Source organism: Mastomys coucha, unplaced genomic scaffold (assembly GCF_008632895.1).
Source record: "Mastomys coucha isolate ucsf_1 unplaced genomic scaffold, UCSF_Mcou_1 pScaffold12, whole genome shotgun sequence".
Lineage (NCBI taxonomy): Eukaryota > Metazoa > Chordata > Mammalia > Rodentia > Muridae > Mastomys > Mastomys coucha.
Window position 1 is genome coordinate 3,218,270 of NW_022196894.1, and position 11,401 is coordinate 3,229,670.

At 42.4% G+C, this 11,401-nt stretch overlaps 1 protein-coding gene and 1 long non-coding RNA gene across 13 annotated transcripts in view; one reads left to right on the forward strand and one right to left on the reverse strand.

The window, feature by feature from the left end:
- Nucleotides 1-11,401, forward strand: part of Rbfox1 (RNA binding fox-1 homolog 1) — a 1,556,838-nt gene that overhangs the window by 913,849 nt on the left and 631,588 nt on the right. The window lies entirely within an intron of this gene.
- LOC116084779 overlaps nt 1-11,401 on the reverse strand; it is a 78,353-nt gene that overhangs the window by 25,378 nt on the left and 41,574 nt on the right. For 3 of the 6 annotated variants that reach the window (XR_004116263.1, XR_004116264.1, XR_004116258.1), the window contains one exon: nt 6,854-7,201. This is a non-coding gene — a long non-coding RNA (uncharacterized LOC116084779). Of the gene's footprint in view, nt 1-6,853; nt 7,202-11,401 lie in introns of those variants that run through there. The other 3 variants (XR_004116262.1, XR_004116260.1, XR_004116259.1) reach the window with 2 other exon arrangements.

Genomic DNA, 11,401 nt, shown 5'->3' on the forward strand with positions numbered 1-11,401 from the left:
CTTTGTTCCATGGCTGATATATACTTGACCTTGGCAAGGAAGCTTTTCCTTCTCCGGATCCTCAATAGCTTTGCCCTTTACCTTTTCATGGCCCAGCGACAGGCTCACTTCCAAACAAATGCCCACCCACGAATTACAACCCCCTGGGAAAGGAACATCTTTTCCTTATACCCTTTTCTTTGTCTGGTGATTGCATACACGTTTATAATATATTTTAATCCAATCTACCACCTTTGTTTCCTTCCCTCTTATCTGTCTGCTGTCTTCCCCCACCATTTTTCCCAACCAATTTCATATGCTCTTGGTTTAAAAAAAAAAAACTCTTTATTTATTTTGAACTGGACTCTCTGTAGCTTGGCAAAGAAAGAGTAAAGCAAATTAATGAAGCCTGGATGGTTGCCAGCTTCCTGGGAGATAGGAATGAGATGTATAGCCTTCCATTCCAGATACAGTCTATAAGAAGGGGAGGAAATGTCACAGAGAGCCAAGCTGGAGGCCGTTCCTGTACATTTAAAAGCAGGACCTGAAAGCTCCCAGTGCCTTCCTGAGTGAAGTGAGCCTGAAGCCTGAATGGGGCTTCAGCTGGCTCATTCATTGGCGTATCTTGGTCTTGTGAGTTAAATGTTGTCTGGAAATGACTCTCCAAATCATCCTGACTTTTCTCCAACTGTGGGTGATGGAGTTTTTTTTTGTTGTTTGGTTGTTTATATTTTGTTGCTGTTATTTTCTCAAGTCTATAATTAACTCAAGAGAAGGGATGTCTGGATCTAATGTCACAGTGTAGTTATCATTTAGAAAAATTGGGAAGGAAAACTGCAAATGCAAGGCCAGCCATGAGGGAGCTCAAGACACACTGGGTGATTGAAGGAGACTCTTCCTCAAAATACAAAACACAAATAAGGCTGAAGACATGGGTGAAGCTGGGCTCTAGTCTTGTCTAGTATGTGCATGGCTCTTGATGTGAATTCTAGAAGAGACAAGGAAAGGGAAGTCCTCTCTAAATGACTCTAGAAATGACTCTAGAAAGATGGTTCTTCTCACTTCTCCTTATGCAAAGGTTTCCTTAGTAAATGCATATCATATTTAATAAAACAAATAAATAATCCAGGTAGAGCATTTATTTTTTCTAAGAAAAGTGAGTTTAAAAAGCTTGCTTCAGTTCATTCCCATGAGGAGAAAGATTTTTTTTTTCTAGATGCTTCATAATTTGGTTATGAGTATGTGATTGAATGTGTTGTCTTACAGTGTCCCTTTTTGGAGTTGTAAATGTTTATGAATTACAAACCCTATTGTTAGAGGTGGAAAGATTTACATCTTTCTCCTGGGCCTTTACTGGTGTGTGAAAACTGGCAAAGAACCATAGCTGTTCAACTTGAGAACAATACTTATTCTTTAATATAGAAATTTTCCAGAATTTCCCAGTCTACCTGATATTATTCTGAATAAGAGATAATCTTTTATTCATCCATATAGACAACATCCCTAATGTCCCTGTATGCTTTTCTTTTTAAAAATGTTAATGTGTGTGTGTGTGCACATGCATGCATGCATGTATAGAAGTGTCTGTGTGTGTGTGTACAAGTGTATATTGTGTTGTGAAGGCCAGAAGAGGGCATTGGATTCCCTGGAGATGGAGTTGCTGGTCATTGTGAGCTGCTCGGCACAGATGCTGGGATCTCACCTTGGTCCTTTGCTAGAGCAGTAAGCACACTTAATCGCTGAGCCATTGTTTCAGCTCTTATTATTTCTTCTCAAATAGTGACAAAAATCTAGAACATAATAGACCCTGTTCCATTTACCTTATTGAGTGGTTGTTATCTTACTGCTTGAGGAAATAGAAACAAAGCTAGGTATACTGGGAAAAGCTGGTGTTTGGGGAAATGTCCATCAGAGTCCTCAGACAAAGCTTGCGGCTGAGTTTTGTTGGCTTTATGAAAACCAGAGGCATAGGAAGATGGAAGAATATTTGGAGGGAGAGAGAAAAGTTGGGTAAGGAATGAAGAGAGGAAGGAAGAGAGGAGAGATGAACAGATAATGAGAGATAGAGAGATAAGGAGGGGAGGAAAGAGCAAGGTAGGACAGGTATGAAAAGGAGGGAGGACAGGTGAAGGCAAAGTAGAGGAGAGGTAGAAGGCCAGGAGAGGGGCTCAGGCTACAGTCTTCTCTTTTTCCTAGGATGCTTTGTAGTTTTCATTTTATTTTCCAAATAACCCTCGCGTGTTACCACTCAATTATCTCTATGTTCTCCCTTGAGAATAGTCCATTTGATTATAGTCAGGATGACCTGACAAGGATCACGGGCTACTTCATTACAAGGAAAGGTGTGGCTGTCTGAAAACAAGCTGTATTTGTGTTGTAGAGGTGGTCAGTGCTTCTTCTAGAGACTAGAGTTATGCAAAGCCTCAAACACTGCTTAGCCACCCCCTTCCCCCATAGCCCACGAGGCAAAACTCTCAGGCCTGATACCCTGACATCCCAGTTAAGTCTTACCAGCTGCCACCTTCCACTACAAGGGTTTAGTGACTCACTGACCTTCCCTCTTCTCCTGAGGATTTGTCCTGCTCTATTGCATGTCTCACCTCCAACAACTAGTTCTCTTACCCTGAAACAGTCCTCCCTGATTCCCTCCATCCTAGGCTTGTAAGACAGAAAACAAGGTGCCTCTTCCCAGAAGCCCCGAGGATGCCTGTACTGGCTGGTTTTGTGTGTCAACTTGACACAGGCTGGAATTACCACAGAGAAGGGAGCTTCAGTTGGGGAAGTGCCTCCATGAGACCCAGCTGTGGGGCATTTTCTCAGTTAGTGATCAAGGGGGTAGGGCCCCTTGTGAGTGGTGCCATCCCTGGGCTGGAAGTCTTGGGTTCTATAAGAGAACAAGCTGAGCAAGCCAGGGGAAGCAAACCAGTAAGAAACATCTCTCCATGACCTCTGCATCAGCTCCTGCTTCCTGACCTGCTTCAGTTCCAGTCCTGACTTCCTCTGGTGATCAACAGCAATGTGGAAGTAAAGTAAATAAACCCTTTCCTCCCCAACTTGCTTCTTGGTCATGATGTTTGTGCAGGAATAGGAACCCTGTCTAAGACAAATTGGTACCAGCATAGTGGGGTATTCCTGTGACAACGTGACCATGTTTTGGGGAGGACTGTGGAAGGACTTTGGAACTTTGAGCTAGAAGAGCCACTGGTTGTTAAGAACTCTGTGGGATGTTCTGCAGGAGCTTGGAAGATCATGTTGAGAACAGTGCAGAGATGGAGGCCTGGCTTGTGAAATTTCAGAGGGAAGATTAAAGACTCTTATCAAGGCTGTTGCTAGTTTGATTGTGAAGATTCTGTAGTTTTGGTTATCTGGGGCTGAAGTATCAGATGTGATTAACAAGATACCAGAACTACTAAAGCGAAAAGTTTGCATTACTGGGACTATTGAGGCTGGTTAGCTGGAGCTAAGAAATTAGCGGTGATTAAGAAGAGACCAGCATCACTGAGGTGACATCTTCTGGGAAGTGTTTTCTGAGAGCACAAAGAGGCTGTGTTCCAGAGATAGCCAAGGTTGTGCCTTGTGCTGCAGCAGGACTTGGTAATGTGTAAGAGTCACCCAGGTGGTACTGGTCTTCATGAAGGGGTCATGAAGAGCAGCTGAGGCTCAGCACAGTGAGAGGCCATGGTGAAGGTGCAGCCTCAGTTGCAATTGATGGCCCATGACTGAAGGAGTCATGCAAAGAAGTTGAGGCTTGGCACCATGAAGAGGGCCTATGAGAAGCTATTGGTGAAGCCTAGTTACAGCAGAAGACAGTGTTTTAAAGATGCCAGTACCATGAATGACCACCAAGAACAGCAGCAACAGTAGAGTACAGGCATCTGGAGCTTAGAAGACAAGGTGTGTGCTACAAAGGGCAGAGCTGAAGAAGTGACCCAAGCCCTAGGAGGAATCCAGAAGATCGTGAGTGGATCCCAGACATTGGATGGTTGGAGTTTGATTTTTGATTTTTATTGTGACTGTGCCCTGATATTTTTCACTCTTGAAGGAAGAAAGTATTTTAGTGGAGCCCACAGTTATGAGACTTTGAATTTTAAAAGATATGGGACATTTTAAAATGATTAAACTTTTAATATGTAAAGACTGTGGGACTTTAGATCTTGGGGATGAATAAGAAAGTAAGGGTTGAGGCTTAATAGTGATGTGTTTGTGTGTCAAGTTGACAAGGGGTCAATTGTACTGGCTGGTTTTGTGTGTCAACTTGACACAGGCTGGAATTATCACAGAAAAGGGAGCTTCAGTTGGGAAGTGCCTCCATGAGACCCAGCTCTGGGGCATTTTCTCAATTAGTGATCAAGGGGCTAGGGCCCCTTGTAGGTGGTGCCATCCCTGGGCTGAAAGTCTTGGGTTCTATAAGAGAGCAAGCTGAGCAAGCCAGGGAAAGCAAGCCAGTAAGAAACATCTCTCCATGGCCTCTGCATCAGCTCCTGCTTCCTGACCTGCTTGAGTTCCAGTCCTAACTTCCTCTGGTGATCAACAGCAATGTGGAAGTTAAATAAACCCTTTCCTCCCCAACTTGCTTCTTGGTCATGATGTTTGTGCAGGAGTAGAAACCCTGACTAAGACAATGCCCTTTAGACCAGGTAGATGAGTCCTTCCATATTTTGTTTCAGCAGCTTCCTCCACACAAGCGACTGTTTCCCACAAGCTGTCCACTCTCAGGCCAGGGGTGGGACACATGGGGATTCCCTTTGATCCTTTGCCTTTTCTTCTATAATTCTAAAATTATTTCCAATGTAGCCACCCATGAACAATAAAATGAAATAATAAAGAAGAATAGAACTTTGGAAATGCCTCTGCTTTATCCAGCCAAATGAAAGATGGGGTAATCAACATGAAGGGTTAACAGACAGACATATAAAGGAATGAAATGAGGCTTGGTCCATATGGTGTCAAAATGAAGGGGCTTGGAAGAGGAGAGGGCCATTTTTTCTCTCTTGGAACTACAAGCCCAGTAGAGCCTCTACATCCCTACTTTCCTCATTACTGCTTTGCAGTGTGTCTCACTGAGGGCTTCATGGTTGCTGAATAAATGAATAAGTGTGCAAGTATGACTGCAGAGGAGGACTGTTCTCCTCACTTAGCTTCCACGCAAATTTCTCTTCTTTCCTAAGATGAACTGCTTTGATCCCATAGATTTTACTTACTGGCTTGATTTTCTTGATTTGGACTCAATGTACACATTCAAATGTCATTGGCTAAGACAATTCAAACCTCCTGTGCCATTCAGCTTCGGATCCATCCATGTTTTGGATGCTCTACAATACTTGGAAGAAGAAGCATGCTGCCCTGAGAAATAGATGCATGCTAATACTCAGCTGCTCACAACCTTCTACCTCCCTGGCCTTTTATAGTTGTTATTCCTGTTCCTTGGGTACATTGATCTACCCTTCTTGGATTAGAGCATCTTAACTCCAAAATCAGGCCAGAGAAAAAGTTGACTACCTTGCTATGTAGTTAGTAGCAAATAACCAGATCCAAAGGTCAGATTTTCCCCTGTGTTGGAGACATATGGCTATATTCTGGTATTGATATATATATGGTATATTCTGGTATAGTTTGCTTTGACCAAATACTGCAGATTTGATACAAATAAAGAAAATATTCATAATTCATTAAACACTACCTTGAAAGTTTTAGATACATGGAAGTCTTAAGTAGAGGAAGCACTACTGAACTTTACAATATGATACAATAATGGGCTAAGTGATAGTATATGTGAGTTTGTAATCTGATATATGTAGATGGCAAAATTGCCAACTTTAATTATATGCTGTAGTGGTTTGAATAAAAATGGTCTCCATGGGCTCATATATTTGAAAGCTTAGTCACCAGGGAGTAGAACTCTTTCATAGGCTTGGAAGAATTCAGAGGCATATCCTTGTCAGAGAAAATAAGTCACTAGGATTGGGCTTTGAGATTTCAAGATACTGTGCCAGGTCCTGGTACTCTTTGCCTGCTAATTAGGACATAGCTCTCAGCAACTGCTTCAAAACCATATGTGCTGCCATATACCCTGCCATGATGATAATGGGCTAAACCTATGTAACTATAAGCAAGCACCCAATAGATGTTTTCTTTCATAAGATCTGCCTTGGCCATAGGCATCTTTGTAGCAATAGAACAGTGACTAATGGCTAAGGCATGTGTCTCCCACCCTTGCTATCATTATAACATTAAGGTACCATTTCTTATCCATGTTTTATAAAGTAAGAACAAACTGTCATTTGAAAGACACTATGATAATCTAAGTCTGATAGCTACCAGGATGCAAAGAGTGAATTTCAACCCAGATCTTTCAAACTTCAAAGGAAAAGACAGACTCCCTCCAATATGTGTCACCTGTGGGTTCTGTCATACAGAAGCATGGAAGAAGGCTCTCTGAGATCAGAAGAACACTGTAGAGAATTCAAAAGGGAGACTCCAGGTTTCAGGGATGGGGGAGCCACTGGCATTCAAGGTCCTGCTTCTGCTTTTGGAACCAGATGAAAGTAGTGAAAAGAGAGCACTGAACTCTACACTGATTCAACAGTGAATCAAAGGACACCAATCCCCCACGTTGACATTTCCCAGTCTTCCAGAACTCCAGTGAGTGACTAAACTCCACGCAACCTGGGTCCAATGAAGTATTCATGTATATCCTCTCTGAAGAGTCAAAAAGGCTGACAGCAGTGTGCTTGGGTGTGGGGGAACCAGGAATGGTTCCTGAGAGAACTAAGACTTTCTAAGATTCTGTACCCATGTCTGGAGTGGAAGGCCATTGTCTTCTGATTATTTGAACAGGCATAATTGAAAGCCCAACATTATATTTACCCCAGTGACTGTAACAAAAGCACATTCATTTACTGAGAATTTACCATATTCCAGTTATGCATCAGGATCCTTTCTGTTGACAGTTCCTCATTCTTCGAGGAAGACAAGCTCATCCACAAGTAGAGAAGGTGAGCCAACAGAGCCCAGAGAGGTTAGGTAACTTGTCTAAGGCCGTTTTCCTAGAGATGTTAGGGATGGGCCCCAGTCTGACATCAGCATATTTTTCCATTTCTTCTTACCGGCTCTCCTCTTACCAGCTCAAGAAGGCCAGATTCCAGTGCAATGCTTCCTTTCTTTGTTGCCCAGATCTTCCATGGAGGAGGAGCAGATTCTCATTATAATTCCAGTGAAGCTCCTATTTGAAAATCAAATTCAAGTGGTTTTATTGGGCGGTGATATTACAAGCCTGGCACATTCTGAATCTCATATCTAGCAAAGGAGAGCAGGGAAAAAGAAAAGGAAATAGACAAAATGAAACAAGGAAGCCCTGGCTATGTACTTAAAGATCCTTTGGGCTAGAGAGATGGCTCAGAGGGTAAAGAGGCTTGCTACCAAACATAATGACTCAGGTTCAATACCTGGGATGTATACAGTGACAGGAAGAGAATTGACTTCCATGGGTTGTTCTTCTTATTTTTGAATAATATTTTTGTAATTCTTTGAGGATTTCATAGAGTGTATTTTTATTATATATATCCTGCAGATCTTCAATAGTATCAAAGTTGGAGATTCTAGAAACTGAATTGAAAATGTAAAAGACTCCTTATTTTGACTTCTATATGGGGAGCTATCCACCAACATCCTGGGGGAACATTTTGATCAGATAACAACTTAACTTTCTCTATCATCATGATCATCATATCTTAGGAAAGGATTTAGGAAAAAAACCGTAAAACTGGGCATATCCTAACAGCAGGCTATGGTGTGGCTCACTAAGAATGTGCTGTTAAGGCATTTTAATGACATGCTTTATAATATCTTATTAAAGATTGCAAGAGCATCTAATCATCATTTAATAAATATTAATGGAGCATTTACAAATCACACCTTAATTTATAATGTTGGAACTCATGTCCTGCCCTGGTCATCAATGCGTGTGCGGCACAGTACCCTGACAGAGGACACCATAGTAACGTTATGCCATCCCATAAGTGATTTTAAAATAATAATGATAACAGTAGTAGTAATACTTGGAGTTCAGTTCAGTGCAATGAAGCTTGATACCCAAAGCAGTTTTAGCAATTATTATTCTGTTTGGGAACATTAAAACATAATCTACCATGAATTTATAATCCAAAGCCTCTCTCTCACTCACTTTTTAATAATAGGCAATAATTATAAGCCCTCGTGCAAAACTTCCTGCAGATGTTGGGAGATCCTTGCTCATCTGGCACATGCTGCTATGCAGGGGATTGCTTGATATGGGGTGTGTGCTCTGCTGATTCTCTTTCTGGTATTCATAGAGCTTAGAGCATGGCTGGTCATCTTTGCTTTGTGACCTGGCTGTTACCCCCATAGCACTCTTCCTGGCCTTGCGTTGAGGCCCATTCCAAGGGTGGAATCATGACTACTGTTTGCAATTCACACTGGTCTTCAGCCAGAGTGGCATTTGCAAGGACTTGGAGGTTTTTCAAATTACAGAAAGCAAAAATTGGAAATGTACTTAAAAATCACCTCCTTCTACTTCTTCTTTTGTGGACAAGGAAATGATGTCCAGCGGGGAGAAACCAATGGGGTTCATAGGGCCACATGGAGAGGCAGAGATGCAAACAGACCTGACCCAAGGAATACAACTTAGTCTTTTCCAAACTCACAGTTGAGAAGAAATGACATGTGCTTCTAGACTGTGAGTTTATGTGGTATTGACTTGAAGGCATATAGGAAGATGGTCTGGAGAATGCTGGTTCTCTGGGTCAGGTGGTCTAAGCCTCTGGACTTCCAGCTGGGCTCTAGTGCAGGTGGCTAAGGATCATCAGTACTAAGAGGAAGTGACCAGCAGATGGCGACGCAGGGATTCAAACTGCAGTAGCCATGTCCTAAGGTGGCCCTGGGTCTGAGATTCACAAAACCCAAATAAAAAAGTATCCACCTTGAAAAAGGAGATCTGTCTCAAAAAAAAAAAAAAAAAAAAAAAAAAAAAAGAAAAAGAAAAAGAAAAAAGAAAAAAGAAAAAGAAAAAGGAGATCTAGATTCGTTGTGCTCTTTTGCCGAAACACTTGGAAATAAGGGGTAGCTTTTTCCTAGGTGGGGGAGAAAAGCCAGATTAAGGAGCACCCATGCACACTCCAGCCTCTGAGTCAGCTGGGCTTTGGATCAGATCCTGGGGGCAGTGAAACGAGAGAATCAGGGACAGGAAAAGCCCACACAGGGGCTTTGTGCACACTAGGGCTGCCTACTCTTTACAAGCTATGGTCAAAGTTCAAGGCAGAAGAGAAGGCAGGAAGCTTTTCGCTGAGTCCCAGGATGTGAGGACACTCACTCAGTCTGCAGCCTGGCATTGCTTTTGTCCCTTCACAGCTCTGTTACATAGACAGTACTGCTAGGCTGTCTTAAAGTAGTAGATTAACCTGTGTGTCCTTGTTTTACGAGATTTAAGTGACTTTTTGAAATCATGTTGCTCAATAGGAAAAGGATGGTTTAGGGTGACGCTTATATATCTAAATCAGAAGCCTGGACAGTCCTCCCTGTTTCCTTGCTTCTGACACTTCCCCCTTTATCTATACATATTGACACCTCTCACCACAGCATCCCTGGGATTCTCTTCTTCCCTGTCTCTGCAGCTGTGGCCTTTCTATACAGAGGTGGAGGAAGAGAGGCTCTAGTGCCTTGGAAGTGACTGGCTAACCCATCAAACAACACACTACTCCTGCATCCCTTAGCTTCTTCTATGTCCAACCTTACATTCCTTCCACCACTGAGGTTTGGTCCAGCTGTGCCTCAGAGTTAGAGAAAGCTCATGTTTGGTCCCTGTTGCTCTGGTCCTTACTCACAGCTTGTGGTATCTCCTGCCTGCACAGCAACAGTGTCTCCAGGGAAGGCTAGAAGGACCCTGGCTGCTGGACTTCCTCTGATGTAGACACATAGTATTGCCCCTGGGGTCTGCAGTGAGTTTATCTGAAGAAGCCCATGTGCTGCTTACTAGCCACAATCTGAAAATTGTTTCATTTTCCTCATCACTGGGTTTTCCTGAGGATCCTTGGTGGGAGATGGACACTGCTTTCATTTCATGACTCCTCTTTTCCAAGCTCTGCTCAGACCTCACAGTGCCAAGAACAAGATCCCTGACTTGGGACAATGAGTGCTTTCTGTAGGTAGGAGATTCATTTTACTCTACTGTCAGTAGAGTACAATTGCAGAGATAGAAAGAGACAGAGAGACAGAGAGAGAGACAAAGAAACAGAGATGCATGCACATGATTTTTCTGGTTAATAAACAGCAATTGGACAAAGAGGACAAGGTAAGTCTCTGGATCCATTCATTGCAACTGTTTATTTAGACAACATTATATAGTAATAGCTTAGGACCAGGAAGTGATTAAAGAGCTTCTGAGGCATAAACACACATACCTAGCCAAAACTCAATGATATGCCATTGTTCATACTTCCTTCCTGATCTTCTGACGAACTCCTGGAAGCTCATACTAGCCAAGCCACTTGCTCAGAGCCCAGCAAGAGGCCAAGTTCTGGATTCAAAACCATGTTGTCAGACTTTAAGTTTGTTCCAAGTGGTTCTTATAATTTCTACTGTCTCTGAGAGCTTATTGATTTCTGACCAACCCACTGTATTCAGATTTACCGAGCCATGATACAAGAAGGCACAGAGCTCAATCCCCAAAGCTAGCTGGCAGGGCTCAACTTTGAGAAGACACAGAGAGGATGTGTATATGGAGGATGAAGAGTTGAGAAATCATCAAGCAGGATTTCCTTCCACCTTTGCAATGGTGCAGCATGTTTTCTAATTGTGACAGAGAGAGAAGGGAGAAAGGGAAAGGAGTCAGGAGGAGGGAAGGGAAGCACAAAAGAAAGGCAGAAGGAGATCTGAAGGAAAGACAACAGAAGAGAGTAGGGAGATAAAGAAGGAGATGAGAAGAAAAACAAACAGGAAGCAAGACAGAAGGAAGGGAACAGAGGAGGTGGGAGGGGAGGAGGGAGAAGGAAAGGAAGAGAAAGGGATAAAGGAAATAAAAATGGATACAGATCAAAAAGATACGAATTGGAAAGGAAGAAGTCAAATTATCACTATTTGCTGATGATATGATAGTGTACTTAAGTGACCCCAAAAACTCCACCAGAGAGCTCCTAAACCTGATAAACAACTTCAGCAAAGTAGCTGGATATAAAATTAACTCAAGCCAATCAGAGGCCATCCTATACACAAAGGATTAACAAGCAGAGAAAGAAATTAGGGAAAAAACACCCTTCACAATAGTTACAAATAATATAAAATGCCTCAGTGTAACCCTAACTAAGCAAGTAAAAGATCTGTACGACAAGAACTTCAAGTCTCTGAAGAAGGAAATTGAGGAAGATCTCAGAAGATGGAAAGATCTCCCATG